This window comes from Neofelis nebulosa, chromosome 1, assembly GCF_028018385.1.
Source record: "Neofelis nebulosa isolate mNeoNeb1 chromosome 1, mNeoNeb1.pri, whole genome shotgun sequence".
Taxonomy (NCBI): Eukaryota; Metazoa; Chordata; class Mammalia; order Carnivora; family Felidae; genus Neofelis; species Neofelis nebulosa.
In genome coordinates this window covers 88,563,331-88,586,045 of record NC_080782.1, presented here as the reverse complement: position 1 = coordinate 88,586,045, position 22,715 = coordinate 88,563,331, and the positions used below count along the sequence as shown (strand labels likewise).

Sequence of the window (22,715 nt, the reverse complement as noted above, 5' to 3'; positions counted from 1 at the left end):
GACGCCTCTGGTTTCAGCAGCTCAGTCCGCTGAGTTATTGATTGCAGGCAGCAACAATCCCTCCGGGTGATTTGTGTGGAAAGTGAATCCGCGCTGGCTGGGCGTTCACAGGGGCGCAACAGCCGCAACGCCATCCAATAATTGCCGGTCGTCCCCTCCAACACCGCTCTCCACCTATATACTCCTTTCTCTGCCCATCGCCGCTTCCCCCCACCCACTTTTCTCTGGAGCGGACCGACCTACCTACTCCAGCTCAGCCCGTCTCCGCTTCCCCCCACCCACTTTCCTCCGAGCGGACGGAGCCGAGGGGGCGGGGGCTCCCTCCCGGGAGTGTTTCTAGAGCTCCGAGGCAGCTAGTAGGGGGTGAGTGCGCCACGTGCGTGCGCCACGGGCGAGGAGGAGGCGGGCTCCGGGCCCTCCGGGGGCCTGTGGGCCTGGGTGCGGGGAGCGGGGGCGGGCTGTCTCGGCGGGGAGCGTGCCGGCTTGTGTCTTGAGGGGGATGTCACGGCTCGGGGGAAGGCGGCTGCTGGTTTGGCGGAGAGGCCGCGTGGTGGGCTGTGGAGAATGGGAGGAGGGCGCCACGGTGGTGGGTGGGCCCTAGAAACGCTCGGTGGCGGTGTTGGGGAGTTGCCGCGCTCATCTGGTTTGGGGATCGTGGGGCTATTTCCCCCAGGTTGGAGAAAGACGACCCCGGAGAGCTGGGGCTGAGTCCCGAGCCTGGCGCCCAGGAAACCCACCTACGCACGGTGCACAAAGCGGTGGCACGCGGTTGGCGTCCGGCGGCCCTGGCCGCCCCGAGTGCTCTGAGTGGTGTGCGCGCCTGGGGGAGAGGGAGCGCGGCAGGCGCGGGTCCGGCCGCCGCCCTCGGCCCGCCAGTCAGCCCGGTTTTTCACCTGACGGACCAATAGGAAAGGACGCGGTCTCAGAGCTGGATTTTATAGCCCAATCTCTCAGGGTCTACACGATTATTTAAAAAAAAACTAACAGCCAACTGCTGGCTCTGGTAGTTCAGCTGCCTCGTCGGTCTGTGCGCGTCTTGGCTAGGGAAAGGCCGCAAGCTACACGACAAATGGGAGTCTAGGGAGAAAACACACGAAACCCCCCAAACTTCCTTTCCGTTGCCGTCCCCTTTATTTGTTAGCACGTGAGAGCAGTGCCGGGGACTCTTGCAGAAATGCCATCACGAAATGCACATGTCTCGGCTGTCCTTTGATCTGCCTGTGGAGCTGTATCAAGGGCAGCAAGAGTGGTGGAAAGATCAATGCTCCAAAGGCATTGTCAAGTACTCGGCTGAATAAATCAAAGGTGTGAAGTGTTTATATTGTCATGCTCTTGAAGCTGTAAGCTGCTACCAATATGGTAGCCGCTAGCCGCCTATGGCTCTTTAAGCTTATTAGAATTACATAAAATTTAAAATTCAGTCCCTCAGTTATACTGGCCACATTTTAAGTGCTCGGTAGCCACAGGCAGCTAGCGGCTACCTTATTTGACTGCGAGATGTTGAACATTGCCATCATTGCATAAAGTTCTATTGGAATGTGCTGCTCTAGAGTTTTAAATGAATGCTGGTTAAAAAAAAAGAAAGAAAGAATCTGCTTTATGATACCAGCCAAATTTTAGGACACTCTTGGCATTTGCATTTCCTGGCACCAGTGTGGAAAGTTTTAAAGTCAGAATTTCCGTATCTTCTTGCTGAAAGAGGTCTAGGGAACATTTAACACAAGCACCTAATTTTTCACAGGGAAAACAAGTGGGGCCCGGAGAAGTTAAGAGATGCACCCCCAAACGATGCCATAAATTTAGAAAAAAGATAAGGTCACCAGAGCGGGTCTATCTAGTACACTTTGCGCCAGACGAGGGCACCTTGCCTGGGGTTGGCTAAGGCAAATGAACCCTACAGAAAAGGGGCCTGATGGAAGATTTTCCACAGCAGTACCCTTTTAGAAGAGAAAATACTTCTAAGCACGCCTCTAGGAAGAAATTCTAGTAAGAATAAAGTGTGTGAGGGAATAACACTGTCACCCAAACTAAAAATATATTATTGGTAGCGTCATAGTTTCGTATGACGTCTTCTCAAAGAGACTAGTTGGATTAACGTTCTTATTTATACTTAAAGAATTCTGAGGAAATGGAATTATCCTTTTAAAGTACGAGCTAAAAAGCACGCTTAAGGTCGGGGTGGGGGGGGGGAAGTGTCAGGTGGGGGTTGTTACCAAAGCGTAGCTTCCTCAAATTCGATGAAGATGCTATCAGGTACAAGTTATGGAACCTCCCTTTGCTTCAGTTTCCCCATCTATAAAATGTGGAACAGACTCTTAAACTTCGTTATGAAGATTAAATGAGCCACCCAACATACAGCACAAGACTGGAAATTGGCAAACCGTACTAAAAGCCATTCTTACTCTCCTGTGAAGAATTTCAACTTCTACACCATCAAGTTCAGGATGAGAACGTCGTCAGTTTTATTTTTAAGAGGTAGAGATCTCTTCAGTCCTAAAATTCCCTGACCAAAGGGATATAGGTTCTTATTTCCCTTTCATAGGCATGGTGTCTCTAGTATACTTCCAGACTTTCATTGTCTTATTTTATTATTATTATTATTATTATTTTTTGTCTTAAGGGATGCTTCTTTATACTTGTTAGCTGCTTGGTTGTTGAAAAGGCACTACAAACTCCAAGTCCATCCTCTTTCACCCTGGTTGACCTTTGGAATGCTGTTGTCAGCCAAGAAGACATTGATATCTTCAGTCTCCTGCTAGCTTGAATTCTTTAGGGCAGAGCCTGCTCAGATTATCTCCTGATGTCATTCCAAATGTCTGATGGCCATCTATGGCAACGGGGCTGGGCCGAGGCCTTCCGGGAAGGGGGGGCCCAGGGAGTGCCTAATGGAGCATTCTGTTCAAGAGAGACCTAGAGGTTGTTCTCTCTTGGATGCATGGTCAACATTACAGCTATGTCTAGAGGCCTGTTTGCTGCTTCTGGCAAAACGGACGCCATAGACATTTTGCATTTTTGGTTTTAAATAAAATCCCACTTGGGATGTGTATGATTTCTATTGATTTCAATTGGTGTAAATATGTATTAAAGAAGAAAAAAGGACTCAGAAAGTGTTAACAGTTAACAATTTATATCTGGTATTTCCTATTCCTGCTAACTCTTCTTATTAAGAACACCAAAATAAGACAAAGAAATCTCGAAAGGAGAGAATAAAGCCACCTCACTGCAAAATGTACCTTGTTTTATTTATCTCTCTAGGTAATTTTCTGAAAGATGGTATTTTACTTAGTTGAGAGCTTTTAAAGTTACTTCTTAAATATTTTTTTACCTAAAATTTTAATCTAAGGAAAATAATACAATTTTTTTCAAGAAGACAAGATCATGCATAGATTAAATGCTTCCCAATCATACTAGATTTGAAAATAAGGAGATACATAATTATATCCATATTCTAATTTACTAGGAAAAAAGAGAATTAATTATCGTTAGAGATGAAGTCTCTCTAAATTATTTTGGACTATGATGAAAATTAAAAGTAAAATGCAATAGAACTTTTAAATTTAAGTCAGGGCTTAACACTAGTTTGTTTTACCAGTATATTCTACTTCACTGTGACAAAGACCCAAACCAAAGAGGTCTGATTTCTTATAGATACTTTTTTTTTTTTTACTAAATCTATAGTTAAGTATTTCAATTATGAATAATATTCATATTTGTAATACAATGCTATTTGTAGTATATGTGCAAAAATAATACTATCTTATTAGAATGACAGTTGAAAGAAATCAATTTAAAGTGCCTAAGATTTAATGGCCATTCGCTATTTGTTCGTCTTTTATTAACTGCTTTAATTGATTTAATTGTATTAATGGTTTTATAAACTTTTTTCTTTTTATCCAAACAACAACCTCTCAGATAGACACTACAGTTTTCTCCATTTTACATATTTTAACAACTTAAGTTTAAGGAGGTGACATTACTTGCCCAGGGTCTAATAGGTCATAAGTGCCAGACAAAGGACATGAACCTAAGTTGGTTTGTTTCCACTAGATGCCCTTAGCTATGATGCTGTACTGCTTCCTTAGACTTATAACCTTTGCTCATTTAGGAGGATGATGATATCAGGGGTGATATAATCGATTTTTTTTCCCACCAGAAAATACTTCAGAAATACATGTCATAATGTGTGTCATTCTCTTTAAGGTAGACAGCTTAGGAGGTTGTTTGCTTATTTCAGTAATGATGTCTTTAGCATCGGTCGCTATAGAAATCTCTTTAGGGGTTTGCTATGCACCCTTAACAGTTTGCTTGTTGGCAAATCATTATCATTAATGATGAATTTGTTGGTGAAACTAAATCCAAACCAAAAGTGGTGAACAAGGTGGCTTGATGGAAACTATGATGTGATTATAAAGCAGATTATTTGTTATCTGGCACAGAAATTGACACTAATTGTAGATACAAAAGGGGATTTACAATGGTATTTCTGATGTGAACGTGTAGCCTGTAAGGAGACATTTTGGCAAGTAACACTACTAAATCAGATACATTTTTAAAAAGTTACACTAATTCGAAGTTACACGTTATGTATGAACATCGTGGGAAACACCTTTTCAAGGAATGTTTAACAGGCAGAGAAGGGTAAATTGAGACCCTGGATTAGAATCCAGGCTCAGGCACTTAATAACCATTTGACTCGATTTTCTAAGTGCCCTTGTTATTAAATAGGGAAAGCGGCAGGATCTACACAGGATGATAATTTTGCCGAGAGGAGGTGTAGTCCTACCTAGTGCCTGGCATGTAGAAATTGCTCAATAAATGTTAGCTAATGTTATATTATTTCACTTTCAAGGACTGCTCCATGTTCCTGAAAAACATTTCTATGTCTCATTTATCTAATGATATTTTAGAAGATGTTTCCTTTTCTGTCAGCTTTCATGCTTAAAGCATTTTTTATTTCAGTATACGTCTTTTTATATTTGAAATAAATATACAACATTTAGGATAGTATGTTGATTAAACCAATATATTTTATACCAAGAAGCCTTACATTCTGGGGTTGCCAATTTATATTAGCCTTGTTTGGTATTCTTTTCAGAGAAACATATGTGTGTGTAAATGTTTGATTTTATCAGACTTTGCTCAGAATAAGGCTCCAAGGTTTTATTTTTTAGTTATGTCAGACATCTTCTAGACTGCTTATTGATGACATATTCTTCTAGACTGCTTATTGATGGCATACACTTACACTTACTTTAAAGAGGCTTCCCATAAATACACAGAAGTAGTAGCTTCTTATTAAATCTGAGTTTTTAAGTGTTTTTAGTGTTTTAAGTGTGTGGTATAGGCAAAATTGTAAGGTTGCTGAAGTTTGTCTTTGTGTACCAGCCTCCCTATACTCACCTTCAACTTGTCCTCTTTCACTCTGGCATACACCATTCACCCAGCAGCAATTTTTAAAATCAATAATAGCTCTTTATTGAGTGTCTCTGTCTCCTCGCAGCCTTTCGCTGATGTGACCCACAAGATCCTTTGACTCCTCAGCAGCCTCTTTATGCTCCAGTCTTCTCCTGGACTATGTTCTGTCCAAGAAGCCAGCCACTCCAACCGTTTAGCTCATGACACGCTCTCAGTGTGTTACTCCTTTCCGTGAACTTCTCTTCAGAAGTTTTCTGGAAGGAGTTCATTATCCAAAGGAGTATCCATGATTACACAAATTCCATACATTCCCTGGCCAGCTGGTCAGGAGATGCTCTAGAGAGGAGACTTTCCGAGTGTCTCAGGTCCCTCCCACTTTGCTGACATGTAAGTGAGCCCTGGGTGTAAGTAAGTGGGAAGCCTGGCTCTTACTTGAAGAAAAATTTTATTTTTTTGAAGAGATTGTGATCGGAGGATGAATTCTCTATGAGCAAAGTATCGTGATGCTCCTTGAAAATTTGTCTACTTATTTTTTTTAAGAAATATAATAACACTTTAGTACCTGTTGTTCCAGGCTCTTTTCCTGTTCTCTCTTTGCACAGGAGGCACACAGTTGCTGCATGTCCCTTGTGCCATAGCTACTCCCTTCTGCCCCCAAAAGTCATCAGAGGTGTAATTAGTGACTATTTCTCCAAAAATGTCTTGAAGGGGATATACGAACCCTGTGATGAGAATGTGTTTTGCTCCCTGGATGAAGGTTAGAATCTGGAAGGGGTAGAGAGACGTTCAGGGTTGGAGGACAAAATACATTCTGCCCTTTATCACTTCTATGAAATCACAGATAAAGCATCTTCCTATAGGCAGAGATGAATCATGTAAATTAAATATTTCCCAACTTTGTATGGCATGAAACCTGTAAATATGGAACATCCATATCAAATGTACTTTATATTATATTCTGAAGAAATTAATAAATGAAGAAATTTGATTCTAAGTGAAAGATTTTGAGCACTATTTAAAGAAGGGTAAGTAGGAAACATTCTACAATCTTCTTTTTTTATTCCCTTTGACCTCTTTAGCAATAGCAAAATAGCTAATCAATAGATTTAATTCTGTCTTTTCCATGTCGATCCCTTTTGTCCTTCATCTTTTCTGCTCCATCTTTTCATTTTCAGTTGTAAATTTTTTATTTTCAGTTGTAAGGTCAGTATAGCCATAAACATGCACACACACACACTCACATAAACACACACCACTGGTTATTAACAATCAAATTTTTTTTTCATGCTTTGGAAAGTTACATTTTCTATTTCAGAATCATGGAATATTATTAATAATACTTTCCTATTTATTTGAATAACTTCAAAATAAAAAAAAAACTGCTAACAAGGGAACTTATTTCTAAATAATTGATGATGTGTGCTACAGATAATATGGTCATAGAAGAGTTTTTATGATTTTTTTGTTATTAATCACTATAATTACTCTGATTACAATAATGATTAACTCACAGTGAATAAGGTATGTGCTTGTGCTCTTTATCTATTTTTGAAGGATTTATGTTCATCCATCTACACATTCCACACATTCTCACCTCATCCTTGCGTACCTGTGAGATTCTAGTTTGGGTAGTGTATGGCCACGGAACAGTTTGCACACTGGAGAATAAAGCCTGTGGGTTCCCTTACATTATTGCTGGGCCTTAGCCTTCTAAACTCCCTGGGTCAGGGATGATCATCTGAGTTTTCTAAAACTTGAATGTATTTGCTTATATACTTCTCATAAAAAGCACTGTCTGTGCTATTTTTAAATGACTTTTCTGAAGAGTCAATTCAAGCCATTTTTCATATTTCAAGTCGTTTTATTTAGTGCCTGAAACTCAAGTAGAACTTGAGAATGATTTTTGGCTTATCTCTAGTGTTGGGTGAAATTTATCGTTTGCCAATCTACATAAAAATAATTAAACTATTTAAGTGCAAATGTAACTGACAGTAAATAAAAATGGACATAGAACTTCTGTGGCTGTATCCATATGCTTCCTTTGATCTCTCGGGACCTGAGATCACTAGGTGCTGGTTTTCTTGCTCCCGAAGAGCAAGAGAACCAACCCTCTTGAAGAAGGCTCTAATGAGGACTGAACAATCTACCACAATTTTCTTGTTCTAGAGAACAACTTTTCAGAGGGCCTCAGATTTGCTCAGATTCCTAGGCTTCACCTCAGATCCCCTGAGCAAGAACCTCAGGAATCTGCATAGTAACTAGCTCCTCAGGTGTTTCTTACGTTTATTTTGTTTGCAGCCACTGCCTAAGGGTGAGGGTGATGATAAGATCTGCAAAGTCTGGGGCGCCTGGGTGGCGCAGTCGGTTAAGCGTCCGACTTCAGCCAGGTCATGATCTCGCGGTCCGTGAGTTTGAGCCCCGTGTCAGGCTCTGGGCTGATGGCCTGGAGCCTGTTTCCGATTCTGTGTCTCCCTCTCTCTGCACCTCCCCCGTTCATGCTCTGTCTCTCTCTGTCCCAAAAATAAATAAAAAATGTTGAAAAAAAAAATTAAAAAAAAAAAAAGATCTGCAAAGTCTTCTAATTCCATAACCTTCTCCATTATTTGTTCCCACACTCTCAACTAATCTTAAATTTTATGGAACCTTTAAATTAGTGAACACCTTTCAAAATAGTAACAATGAGAGGTCAAAATTATAGGAATCTTTCTTTCTTTTGCCTCCCTTTGCTCATGTTGTAAACAATCAAAAAAGACATGCCCTGTATATTCTGCCCATTGTGATTAGAAAACCCATTAAGCAATATGGGTACCTAATACTTTCAAATTTCTGTGCCTTTCTTCATCTTTACATATCTGAGGGGTAGTGCTTATCTTTTCTGGATGAACTGTGCTCTTAGATCCTGGTATCTTAGCAAAACCTGTAAAATGGGTTTCAGATCCAGTGACCTCTACCGTTAGTGACACCTGAGCTGCGAGCACATTCCTATTTCAATAAGCCTAGATTCCCTGCAACCACAATCACAATCCCTGTTCACAATCACGTGAGAAATGTGGCTTTTCACTAAAAAGATTTTCAACTAAAACAAATATTCCTTATGACCTTGATAAGTACCTTTGCCTGCCATGCAATCTTATAGGGCCTTCACACCATTGCCATCCCAGGCAACATGGGGATCCCTGTTCCCAGCCTTTTAACTTCTCTGCATAGCCAGCTGCTGCCATTAACCTCTCTTGGATCCAGATATTTTTAACACTCCAGGTTAGGGGTTCTCTGATGAGCCTGTTTCTCGTTCCAGCATTTTTCTGAGATGAACAAACATGTTCTCAAGCTGGCTTACAGCACCAAGTGTGGTGAATACATATATATATATGTATATATGTATAAAAAAATATATATATTATTTTCCATTTTTTAAAATGTCCCATTTTATAAAACTAAAAACATTAAATGGCGATTAAGTTTGTTTGTGTCAACTCAGCCTTATAGATTGTACTGAAAACTTCAAAGCTATGTGTGATAATATAATTTTGAGGGTGAGGCCTTTCATATTTTGCTACTGGGGTACCTAAGTGGGAAAAAATATGGCTAGCTGATCAGTCATGTATTATGAAGTGATTTTGTCTTCGCTACTCATCTCAGAAGCTAAAAACTGGTGCTAGTTTTAATTATTTGGAATGCGGCTGTGTGGTGGGCTTCTTCAGCAGTAGGGAGGGGGGCAGGGCATGCCAGTGGAGACAGGAACCCACGAATATTGTGCAGAATCCTTTTGGGACTTCACCTGAAGCAGCGGTAACACCTTTTTACTGGATAACTAGAACTGTTTTTGCGATGATTTACACATAGCCCAGCAAAGAGTCACATCCATTTGGTATCCTCCCCAAGATTTCATGACTTGTTTCCAGTCACAAAATTACTGAGCAGTGAAATAGAGATTACAGCTCACAGCTGCCTACTTCTGCTCTGGTGTTCTTTGGACAGTACTCTTCAGCTCTAACAAGAAAACACTTAAGATCTTTCAAAGGCTAACGAGAAACAAGTCGTTCACGTTCACTAACACCCCTTTGAGATGTAGGGAGATGACTGGATTTATTTAAAAGTCTTATGATTTTGCATATTTTGCTTTGACACCCTTGCCTTTCACAATTGTTAGAAATGGACATCATTTACTGATTATTTTCCTTTGCATACTGTTGTTGCATATTGTTAAATGATTTGCTGATTAATAACTAACGTTGATTTGGACTAAATGTAATGGAATAAGCAAATACATTTGTAAAATTAGATATATTGTATAATTTAGTTGCTAATTGGTATCATAGAGCTGTTGGAGGTTATTTTAGACCAATCCCTTGCAGGGAAATCCTGTCCACGATTTCCTCCCATATCCTGTAGCAATGTTTTAAGACCCCCTCCCCCGTTTAAAAAAATTCATTTGCTTGTCCGGGCTTTAAAGCGAACACTTCTCACAGGCAGATACAGCTCCAAAGCTCTGGGTTAAAATAAATCCTTTTAAATTCAGAACATGGTAGTTATCTCCTAAATGATTTCTTTTCTAGAGGGTCAGAAAAGAATAAAGTATTTAGTGTGAATATATTTTCATGACCTTGATCGAATCCGTATGATGTGCAGCATTGTCAACACAATATATTATAGCAATATAAGATATTAATATAATAATTATTTGAATAAATATCAGATACTTATATTAATACAGGATTATTGAGTCATAGAATTTCTGAGCTGTTTGGAAACACTTGCTGATGAGCCCTCTGGGGTCTAGAAGGTTTTGTAATTAACACACATACACCACACACACACACACACACACACACACGTGTGCTAGTTCATTGTTGAGTCACTTATATGAACTGTTTAATATGTTCTGTACTTAGGTAATGTGCGTATGCTTATGCTTTGGTACATTTGGTATTTTTAATTATTTTCTAATATTTCAAAAAATTTTCAACCTGAACTTCTGATTTCTGTGTTCATTTTCTAAACATATATATTGTCATTGATTATTTTTTATTTCTGCTGTTGCATATACACCATAAATATTTTCAGTTTGGAAATCAGTTTAAATAGCAAAGAGAATCTAAAAAAGAATTTGTACTATAGATATTTTAATGTGTTTATGTTCTTTTTTTAAAAGCAACATTTTAATATGCTCTGATAAAACTGTATTTCTCTAATAAGGTATTAAGTCTGGTGGCTGAAAATAGTTCCCCAAAGGAATGTCACTCACATTAATTTTCCATGTGCTCTCTTTTACTTATAGTTTCATTGTCCGCATGTTTAAAGTCTAAGAGAAAAAAAAAATCTCTGGATATGAAGTTGGGAGATAGATCCAAGTCTACATCTACGTCCTCATGTTGGTGACCTTGGGTAAATTTTATTTTTGTGCTTCATTTCATTTTTTTAAAAACGAGTAGTTGAAAGCATCAAAGACTCTTTCCCACAATTCAAACACTCCATGAGCTCAAAAGATTTGATTGAAAGAAATGTGTGGGCATCATTACCTGACTGCCCAGTATTTTCATGGTCACACACTTGTTCCGTATATCTGAAGTCCCTTTAAGGAAGTTAACTCTTTGTAGGTGTGAGATAGGGTCATCAAGAGAAGTGGGGTAAATAGAAAAGGAAGGGGAAATAAATTAATGACAAAGACAGAATGATAGGTGGTGGAAATGATTCCCTTTTTACTTCTTTATATCTATGGTCTAGTTATTCCTGTTTGAAAACCTTACTGGCACCAGGTATTATCAACAGGGATGAGTAATATGTAATTTTTATCTTTACTGGGTTACATTTGGCCCACAGACAGTTGACAGCTGTCAGTCAGGTGGCTGGTCAATGAGGAGATACATGTAAAGCTGCCAAAGTATTTTTGTTTCTTTAAATACTTATAAGTAAACCATTTTAGTTGGAAGCTTCATTGTCCTGAAATTAAATAGGTTGATGTTCACAATATAATTTGTTGAAGTTAGCTGCTGGGAAAACCAAAATTTTCCCTGCAAATATATGGGTAAACAAAATGTTTTTCAAATGTCTTTCTGAAACAGGAGAATAATTAATTTTTCTCTACTATAAATAGAAAAGGCCATCCTTAAGATTTGAAGATACATTACAAATAAGGCTTAAAATTTAAAAAAAGTTTTTAAATTAAACTTTTAGTACACATATGAGTCAATGCAGCATTCAGTCATAATTTCTGACTAAGACTTATTAAAAGAAACCATTTCCTTACATTGAGGGGGTTGGTATAGGTATTTTTGTGACACAAGAGTTGAGGGTTTACCAGAAAGGACGAACGTGTACCTGCATGTTGATCTAGGAATTAAAGCTTCTTTTCATAATTACAGGAAAAAAAAAACATGGAAGTTTAGATTACGCTCACAGTTCAGGGCATGGTTAAAATGACAAGTTTTGGTTATTTAGAAATATTTGGGTTATACCTAATATTGTTTCTAATAGGTTCAGTCACACTTAAATAATTCACAAGAGTCATAAAAAAGAGATTGGAAGAAGATTTTGTATGGCTTATATTTAGTGTTCATGACAAACAGTATATTAATTATAGTCCATATAGTAATGCACATGAACACTTAACGAATGTAATTCTAAAGTTGACTTAAGAGTGGATATTCAGTGTTGCAGTAGTTGTCTCTAAAAGCAAATGCTCTGATTCTTTAGGAATATAGAGTTTAACAGACTAGATAAATAACAGAAATATCAAGTGCACGCAGTACATACTCATTTTTTAAGAGACTAATGAAGTTATCTAAAAAGCGCAGTGACTGGAGTTACTTAGGTGCCAGAATCAATATAATGAAGATGATAGAATATCACACAAAAATAGCAGTTTGACACCACACTATATTCCTTTTTAAAAAATAAAATATACTTTACTTTTATGAACCATAATCTGCATGTAATAATTTACAATGAAAATCAGACTTGGGTTTTACTTCTTAAATTATGTTTTAAAAATATTAGATTTTTTGGGTGGGAGGATCATTTCCGGTAATTTTTTAAACCGCAAATAGTTAATAATTTTAAAACGGCAATGAAGTCAGTCTAAAAGAGTATGATACTTATAAATTTGTGGCTAATCCATATCATCATTGATTTGAAAATTGTTTTAGATGAAGTGGTCATTAAAAAAAGTCTGATCTTATTATTTTCCTACTATAGAACTATGTATTAAGCATGTAGATTGAAAATTATTATGAGATCATCAGAATAAAACAATTGCCTCATAATATTAGTAATTTATACTGGCAGGAGCCTTTCTCTTCTTAAGCACCAGTTCTACCCCCCACAGCCCAGAAAATTGATTTTATGGCTGATAATTTATAGCATTCTTGATCAGTGTATGCTGTGTGTCGTTTACATTCATTAGCCCATGTTGCTTGTGAATATGGAATTTGGTTGTTAAAATGGTTTCATATGTTTACTATGTATAGTCTTTAGCTTTGAGCTCCTTACTTGCTTAAATAAATGTTTTCAATTTGTATAATACAACAATTTGTAGAGAAATGCTGTGAATCATAGTTAAAAGAATGAGTCCTTGAAATAGAATCATTTTTTAAAAATATATCCTGACATGTGGTCTTATTTTTCCATGTTTTGTATTAATTAAAATCCTATTCTGAAAAAAAATATTTTTGCCTAAACTTTTGAATTCACAAAATAAAAATACCAAATATATAAATGTACTAATTTTGGAAATCAGTGACGTAAAAACATGCTTTAGTAATGTCTTCGATGTTTATTCCAAAGATTTTTCTCCAAAGAAACTCTTTGTAAAGTAATGAGAAAATGTTGCCACTTTTAATTATTAAATATTCTATGCAATACATGTTTTTAAATTGTATTATAAATAAAATTCATTTCATATTCTCTTTAATCATATTCCTGTCACATGCACCCATAAAAAATAGTAGCGCATGAAACGTTTGAAAAGAGCATGTACCATTTCACATTTTTATTTGATTTATTGAAAAATAACATTTTATTTGGAATAGATTATGACAGAATTAGATAAAAAAGAGATGAAATGTTATTTATGTGTTTGTTTTAATAGTCCAATAGCATATGTGTAATTACTTCTGCATCTTTCAAATATTGGAGATAGTAATGAAAGAGACCGACATTCAAAATATAAAGTATTTCCTATAAAACTTTTTTTGAATGTAAAAAATTGTCAAATGGTAGCAGCTCTACTTTCTACACCAGGCAAACCCACTGTTGAGTTAGTTGGCTCTGATTCCAGTGGGTCTCATCAGCTTTCTGAATGTAGGTTCCTCAGCAGTGCCTCTTCCAAGATAACAAAATCAACTTTTAAAGATTAAAAAATATATTTTGGCAATTGAAACTCACCAGTGCCTTTCTGCTTCTCCAGGAAGTTGTACCCTTCAGCACCTGCTGAGGGCTTTGTTGTCCAAACTCTGACAGGTAAAAAAATTCCTGTAGAATAAAGCCAGACCAGCTGGCTTTGAAGAGAAACCCCCCAGTTTGGGCTGCGCTTGTCTCTTCTCCTTTTCTATGAAGACCCAGGCTTTCCCCCCTTGATCGTCAAGCCGTAAGATGCGTGATCCCTGTGCACAAGTGTCTGGCAGGCCGAGGTGCACCTGTTCCTGTCACTCTGGGGTAAATTTAGCTGTAAAGGTATCACTGACAACCAGACCTTTGTCAGTGTTGGCAAAAGAACACAGAATTGCTTCGCTCCCCTCCCCCTTCCAAGCCCCAATGCTGCTAGTTCAAATGGAAAATATCAAATTGGAAGTCTATCCAAAAATCATTCCCAAAAAATGAGATTGCTTTCATATGGTAAAAAAGTAAGTTTCCTCATTTCACGCAGACTTTAAAATTACATTTCCAAGAATAATCTTGGAACAAGACAAGTTTTTGTTCAATTAATTGTGGCTGGAAACTTTTTAATGGAAACATAGCACACACTTACTTCATTTCAGATTATTAAATTGTGTTAAGCCTTAAAGTTAGTTGCCATTCTTTGCTGTAGCTCATTTGTTCTTTTCAATCCAGAGAAATATTAGAACGTTAAAACTTATCACATAGGAGGGTTTAATCATCCTACCAAAATTAGACAGCATGTAGCTCTGAAAGACTGAATGTCAAATTGTGTGCTCGTAGCCCTTAAACTACTGAGAATCTAGGACCCCACTACTACATTTAAAATGACTGTTCATGTTTGTGGAAAACCGTGGACGTTTAGGAACTGGTAAAGCTAGAGGTCTCTTACTCTTTGATTAAGGTAAGGACATTTATCGTTTATGTAAATTTTTTAGATTAATTGCTGTACTGACAGTTTGAGAACAATTCCTTTTGAAGGAAAATGGAGAGGCAGGCAGTGTTCATTGCTATGTCCGGCATAAATATAGTAGTTGACATATATAAAGTAGCCCAAAGAGTATTGTGTTTAGCCAAAGCATTCTGAGCTTCTCTTTAATAATTATGATTTCTTAAGTGGTGTTAAAAAGAATTGTGCAAAGTACCTGTTCTACCATATTATTGCTGTTTACAAGGGCTGGGTGTGATGAGAAAAAGAAATCTGGGTCAAAATAAAAAAATGCTTTGTAAAATAAACAAAGTTCCTATTTACTTACTATGTATAAACAGCCACTCACCAAGCCTCATTTCTCCGCAGGGCACCACTTTCAGATAAAAACATAGACCTGAATGGCATCATCCAGTATCCAAGGAAACCATGTAAGTACCTCTCTCACTGTGTACTTCTCTTATTCAGGGTTTAAAAGCTAGCTGAGTACTGAATAAGTGAGTGTTTTTATTTAATAATTATACGGGAGGTACTTTTTAGGAGCTTGCTAAAAAGAAACAGGTTCTTGATTGTTATGTGCGTCATAACAAAACCCTTATGTTTTTCATCATGTTTCATAAAATTGTGTGTTTAGTCGCAATCTCTCCATCAATTCTCATTCTTAGGTACAAAACAGCTACTCAAAGTCATAATGAATTGAGAGTTTCAAACTTTTCCAAGACCCATTAGTGTCTGAGAAACAATGTTTCAGAGGCCTTGTGCCAGGAGTAGTGACCTAATTGTAATAAACACTTTTTAAATTTTACAAATTAAGAAAAAACTGATTGGAAAATAGTAGTTTATTGGTAAACATTTATAACAGTTGATTCGGTTTTAGACTTCCTTAGGGAGCGAGCAACTGAGCAAAAAGGTGAAGTTACAGATTTAAACAATGTAAAGAATCCTGACAACAAGTGTAATTTTTAAGATGTGAAAAATCTGTTTGCAGAAAGGGTTGGAAAGTTGGCATATTGTGTTCTTTATTTTTGTTTCCCCAAACTCATTAGTTTGTAGCTAATTTCTGTAGCTAATTTTAGCATTCTAATTAATTTTCAGAACCATGGAATCTACTGAATCTACTGTAGAAATTGTTTCCAAACAACACACTATTCTGGACAAAGATCCACTTTATAAATATTTGGAATATTCTACTAAGTATTTCTTTACTTGGACTTTATTATTTTTTTTCTTATTTGCACTCTGTACTTTTAAAGTCAAATTATTTTCAATACTAAATAATTATTCATTTTCATTTACTTTTGTGAAAATACTTAAAACTCTATACTTATGTAATTATTGACTGCTTTTTTTTTTATCATCTGGATTAGCTATGTGGTTTATCTAGTCTTTTTTTTTTCTTTTCCATCTAGTCTTTTAAGTATAGACATACTACTTTTCATCAAGGTTTTCAGGAGTTGCATTTAAATGTTTCAAGTTTAGCTCTGTGGTTTGAAAGTTTTTCATACTATTTTCATGTATTTTTGTTACTCTTGTATTTCTGTCTTTCCTTTGCAGCATGGTTCTTTACTAAGCGTAAATGGTAGAGATGATCTCACTCAGTTTCTCTGCTGAATTAGACAGACCCTTCCTATTCAATGTCTACCTGCAGGAGCATTTCACTTTCCCACATGACAGTGTGGTATTAGTTATGCCTTTCTATGTTCCTGTCTGCTTACATATGTTACAAAATGCATCTTTCTGAACTGACAGATGAGAAGTTGTGTTAGACTAAGGAATTTGCTGGTACTTTGGAAGGGTGTAAGAGCCTCCTCTCCTGGTAGGAGGACCTGGCTAGGAAATGAGTTTTCTTACGCTAGATAACAAACTCTACAAGTGTGTAGTTTGAGGCATTAGGTATTGCCCTCTAAACAGGAATTCCTTGCCACAAAATAAAGGCTCGGCTATCGCTGGGTAAACTTGGAAGCAGAGCAGGGTTAGAATAGATCTTTATAAAGAAAGAAAAGGTGAATCAGAAGGGAAGAACACTGGCTAATGCCATAATTCCCTATCTTGAGCAAGTGGAATCTTTTGAAATTCCATTCTTCTTATATAGCAAGAGTAGACAAAAAAAGTCTCTATTGCAATGCTTGTGGCACAATTTTAAGTATTTGCATGAGAGTATAGATTTTCGGAAAAACGGTTTAAATGTTATAGGTTTAATTCAGCCTCCTATACCAAAGGAGAAATGACTTGGTAGAAATAAGTTGATACATGCACATCCTTTCCTCAGTAATGTTTTCTCCAACAAACACTAACAATGAGTGAGTTCTCATTACTCATTAAGAACTTTTTGAGATGATGGACATTGCGCTATATCTGCACTGTCCAGGATGGTTACCAGTAGCAGTGTTTGAATGTGGCTAGTACAATGGAAAACCTGAATTTTAAACATAATTTAAATTTAATTGATTTAAATTTACTTAGTGACTAGTGGTGACATAATGACTAGTGGCTGGTTACTATACTGGTATTTTGCTTTTATCAGAAATTAAAATACAGTCCTGTGAAGAATTTCTAATCTTTTGGTATCCTATCATACAATATATCATTTTTTATATTTACTTTAATATTTGAATTATCCTTGCAGTGGAATTTCTTTATAACACTTTCTGAGAGATGAATGTTTTTAATACTGTTGATGGAAGACATGGTAACTTTGTTTTATGAGCCTGGGTAGCAACTTTCAAAATGGACATTATATGCAAGACTGTGTCTAAAAAGAAGAACACTCTACTGAACATTCTAACAATGGTGGTAAGTATTTCCAAAAGTTCAGTTACAATTTCTGTAATACATCTTACAGTACAAAATGTAACCAGTCTACAAAAATGCTCACTAGCCTTGTGTCCTCAAAGCTGACTGTGCTTTCAAAGCACACATCAGATTTTAAATCATATCTTAAAGCCATGCTCCCATGGCTTTTTCAGCATTTAGTAAACGTGAACATTAGGATGCATCATGATATTTTAATAATATTACTAGTACAGTAACATTATAGACAGAATTATTAGCTAAAAGTATACCAAGAATTTAAAGTTTACAGCGATTTAAAATAAAACATTTATTTTGTGTGTGAGAGAGAGAGCGTGTGCGCAAGTGAGGAAGGGGCAAAGAGAGAGGGGGGACAGAGGGTCTGAAGAGGGCTCTGCACTGATGGCAGAGAGCCCGATGTGGGGCTCAAACTCATGAACCACAAGATCATGGCTTGAGCCAGAGTCAGACCTTCAACCAACTGAGCCACCAAGGTGCCCCAATGTTGATTTTTTAAAAGAGTCCGCACATCAATTCATTTCAAGAAATGTAGGATATAGGTTATTTGTGGGATATTGAACTAGAGACCATGAGGAATTTTTTTTAAATGGAAGATGTAGCATTCATCTTTTTAGGAACTCCATTTATTGGATTTGGGTATCTCCTTTTGGATGGTTAGGATTCAGATAAGAGGAGAGAGGAGACTTTTTTTGTCACAACCTTGCACAAGCTGCTTACCGTGTCCCTCCCACTGCAAAACAACCAGATTCTAGAAAAATACACTTTCTAATGAATTATTTGAATGAGAAAAAATTTTTGGACAGTTCCCTGATCTCAAAACCAAAAACCTAAACTGTGTGAATGAAAGGTGGAATTGCGACAGTGAGCAAATGGGAAATGTGGGCATGGCAAGGCTGGACTGGATGAGCTGTGTTGTTAGGGGTGCTTCTGGGAGGATACCAGTCATATGCTCTGTTAGACTTCTCATAAGCCAGCCTTCTTAAAACAACAGGAAGATGTGGCAATCACATCTGTAGACCCAGTTTTTTGGTCTCCTTTGATGTCCTTGAGCGTCCTCAGTTAGGTAGTCAGCCACTTGCATACTGTCAGGCCTATTTTCAGAAAGAAGGTCTATCCTTGCTTAAAAGCCAGTGTTCTATGTGGAGAAAATATGGTCTTCAATTACGGGAATGCTGCAAATCACAGTCTTCAGTGTCCTCGTAAAATATCTTCTCTGATAACTTCATGCCTGAGAAATTGTTTTTATCATGACCTGTGACCTCTGATCCTGAATCACTGCTTTAGCTTTTTATGTATTTATTGATGTATTTCTAATTTACTTATCTAAAATTTTATTATCAAAATTCCAAACATATGAAAAAGTAGAGAGAATATATAATAAACTTTCACACAACTACACCTGCCTTCAACAACTATTATCTCACGGACAGCTTTGTTTCAACATATTCCCATTTCCATCTCCTACCCCCACCCCAAATTATTTTGAAACCAATTCTAGACATGACATAATTTCATTCTTTAATATTTCAGCAGATAGCTTTATAAGATTAAGACTTGTTTTTTAACTGAAAAAAAATGAATCACATCTATAAAACAAGCCACACCCAGAAGTCAATATTTCCTCAATCTTATCAAATACACACAATCAATATTCAGATTTTCCCAACTGTCTCATAAATTTTTATAATGACTTTTTACTGTTTGAAACAGAATACAGATAAGATCCACACATTGTAAATGGTTATTTATCTTCTGTTTTAATCTAGAGGTTTCCCCCCCTGTCTATTTTTCCTCATTTGTTGAAGAAACTGGAGTATTTGTGTGGTAGACCTTTCCATAGTTTGTATTTGCTGATGCATTCCTGTGGAGTTGTTTAATAAGCTCCTCTGTTCCTTATCTTTTCTGCTATTTGGTACTTAAGACTAAGAACTTGACCAAATACATTTGGAGGAGGCTGGGCAAGAGCACTGGTTCTCTCTCTTTTTGTGATGTGTGATCTCTTTTTGCCTTGAGTTAAGGAATACCTAGCCTTGGGAAGTTTCCGCTCACATTTGCCCAAGTCAGTACTCTGCTAAACTCTCAAGTGGGACTCTTCAGCTCTCAGGAAATCTTTCTTTACACAGCAGCTCTCTGCCAGGTGCTCCGTCCTGTGAACTGTGGCCGCCTATCCTCCCATATTTTCAGACCTGTGTTCTCAATTCAGGGAATTTTACCCTCCCTGTGCCTCTGCTAAGAAACCCTCAAGACTGTAAGCAGTGCACTGAGAAGATGGACATCGTTGGCTTCTCATTTCTTAGCGATCTCTTTGTTGCCTGCTGTCCATGTCTTAAAAACCATTTTTCATATTTTTTGCCATTGTTGTTATTGTTGTTGTTTTAGGAAGGAGGGTAGACATAGCCCCTCTTAGTCCATTTTGGCTAGAATAGAAAGTCTCCTTAGTTGGTTCCAAAAAAAGTTCAGCTGTGGTTTATTAATCCAAACAACATCTTATTAAAATGAAACTCAATATTTAAAACAAACTGAAAAAGGTGTGTGTGTGTGTGTCCTTTGAAACACGGCTATAGATTTAAAACCATGAGTGCAACTTTCAAGGCCTGTTTTTATAATTTTTTAAATTATTGATTGATTAGTTGATGTATAGTTAACATACAGGGTTATATTAGTTTCAAGAGTATAATATAATAATTTAATAGTTCTATACATTATTCAGTGCTTATCACAGTAAGTGCACTCTTGATAACTTTTAGGTATTTCACCCAACCCTCCTCCCACCTCCCCTCTGGCAACCACTAGTTGGTTCTCTGTATTTGAATCTGTTTTTTTGTTTGTTTCTTTTTTCCTTCATTTGTTTTGTTTCTTAAATTTCACCTAAGAGTGAAATTATATGGTATTTGTCTTTGTCTAACTTGTTTCACTTAGCATTATGCCCTCTATGTCCATCCAGGTGGTTGCAAATGTAAGATCTCATTCTTTTTTTTTTAATGTTTATTTATTTTTGAGAGAGAGAGAGAGAGAGAGAGAGAGACAGAGACAGAGTGCTAGTGGGGGAGGGGAAGAAAGAGAGGGAGACACAGAATCTGAAGCAAGCTTCAGACTCTTAGCTGTCAGCATAAAGTCCGACGTGGGGCTCAAACCCATAAACCGTGAGATCATGACCTGAGCCAAAGTTGGATGCTTAACTGACTGAGTCACTTAGGTGCCCCAAGATCTCATTCTTTTTTCATGGCTGAATAATATTCTATTGTATGTCTATACCACATCTTCTTTATCCATTCATCTATCAGTGGTCATGATTTTGGCTACTTTCATAATTTGTCTATTGTAAATAATGTTATAATAAACATAAGGGTGCATATTATCTTTTCAAATTAGTGTTTTCATTTTCTTTGGCTAGATACCCAGTAATGGAATTACTATATCATATACTAATTCTATTTTTAATTTTTTGAGGAACCTCCACATTGTTTTCCACAGTGGCTGCACCAACTTGGGTTCCTACCAACAGTGCATGAGGGTTCCTTCTTCTCTAAATACTCAAACAAACTTGTTACTTGTGTTTTTGATTTTAGCTCTTCTGACAGGTGTGAGGTGATACTTCATTGTGGGTTTAATTTGCATTTCTCTGATGATAAGTGATGCTGAGCATTTTTTCATGTGTCTGTTGGCCATTTGTATGTCTTCTTTGGAAGAATGCCTATGTAGGTCCTCTCCCCATTTTTAAATTGGATTATTGTGTGTGTGTGTGTGTGTGTGTGTGTGTGTGTGTGTGTATGTTTGTGTGTGTTTTGTTTGTTTGTTTTTTGTTTTGCTTTGTTTTGTTTTTTGGTGTTGAGGTGTAGGAGTTCTTTGTATATTTTGAATATTAACCCATATCAGATGTATCATTTGTAAATATATTCTCTTATTTAACAGCCTTGTCGTTTTGTTGATGGTTTCTTTCATTGTGCAAAGCAATTTTCAGGACCTCTTGCTGACATTTTCCCTCCCAGCGAATATGTTTTTCCTCCAGGATGAGTCCTATTTTGCATTCTGGTATTTAGAGGCAATATTGGAGTTCATTCATCATTCTTTCCATGAACATTGTTGAGTACCTACTATGTACTGTATAAAGTATTGGAGATACAGTGATGAAGTGATGAACACTATTTGTCCCCTTAAAAGTCTTGCAATTTGTTTTCCCCCTGAAACTTGTACACAAATGCTCATAACAGCTCCGTTTGTAATATCCCCAAACTGGAAATACCCAAATGTCCATCAGTGGTTAAACAGACTGTGATATATTCATGGTACAGAATAAAGAATAATGAACTGTTGATGTGGGTAACAATGTGGCTGAATCTCAAGGAAATTTTGCTGAGTGAAAAAAAGTATATCTTAAGAGGTTACATTATTGCTCATTTCCATTTATGTAACATTCATAAAGTAACATAATTATAGAGGTGGGGGACAGATTAGTGGTTGCCAGGGGTTGAAGGGCCAGAGAGGGAGTAGACATGGGCATAAAATGGTAGCACTAGGGAGTCTTGTGGTGATGGTATTAGTTAAGTGTCTTGATTGTGGTAGTGGTTGCTTAAAGATACCTATGTGATAAAGCTGCATACAGCTCCACACATGCACACACACACACACACACAAACATGAAAATTGCATGTATAACAGTGGAAATATGAATAAACTGTATGTGTTGTACCAGTATTAGTTACCTGGCTTTGATATTGTAATTATGCAAAATCTTAACAGTGGGGGGGGGGTGGGCACAGGGGCTGAGGAAAGGGTACACAGGTAGTATATTTCTTTCCACTTTCTTGTGTATTTTTAAGTATTTCAATATAACATTTTCTTCTTAAAAATCTTGCAATTTAATGGAGGATGCAAAGAACTAAATAGCTAATTGCAATACACTGTAATAATACTCAGTTAAGGGGAGGTACTATAGAGTATATATATGGAGGAGTACCTTGTTCCCATTTCCAAGTCAAGAGACAATGTCTCTGCTACTCCCTTGTTTCTTAAAGGGCCCTAGCCAGGTTCTGCCTCTGTTTGAGGCACATGTGTTAGCAGTAATGGACTTGTAGAATGCTTGCCATTGACCCTCCCTGACCCCCAGCACCCATAGTGATGTGCCCTACTCATTAAGGCCTCAGTAAAGTACCAACCATACAAGGCAAGTATTTTATAAGAGTGAGCA

The 22,715-nt window shown here is 37.2% G+C and overlaps 1 protein-coding gene and 1 long non-coding RNA gene across 6 annotated transcripts in view; one reads left to right on the top strand and one right to left on the bottom strand.

Moving 5' to 3' along the window:
- MEF2C (myocyte enhancer factor 2C) overlaps positions 1–13,945 on the bottom strand; it is a 171,434-nt gene extending 157,489 nt beyond the window's left edge. For both annotated transcript variants that reach the window (XM_058727319.1, XM_058727329.1), the window contains exon 1: positions 13,798–13,945. The gene's annotated coding sequence lies outside the window, so the exon portion shown is untranslated. The remainder of the gene's footprint in view (positions 1–13,797) is intronic.
- The window catches only part of LOC131510368 (uncharacterized), a 120,188-nt gene continuing 97,478 nt past the window's right edge, over positions 6–22,715 (top strand). Inside the window, exons 1-3 of one of the 4 annotated variants that reach the window (XR_009261017.1) lie at positions 6–363; positions 10,694–10,800; positions 15,086–15,147. This is a non-coding gene — a long non-coding RNA (uncharacterized LOC131510368). Of the gene's footprint in view, positions 364–10,693; positions 10,801–14,453; positions 14,693–15,085; positions 15,148–22,715 lie in introns of those variants that run through there. The other 3 variants (XR_009261016.1, XR_009261024.1, XR_009261021.1) reach the window with 3 other exon arrangements.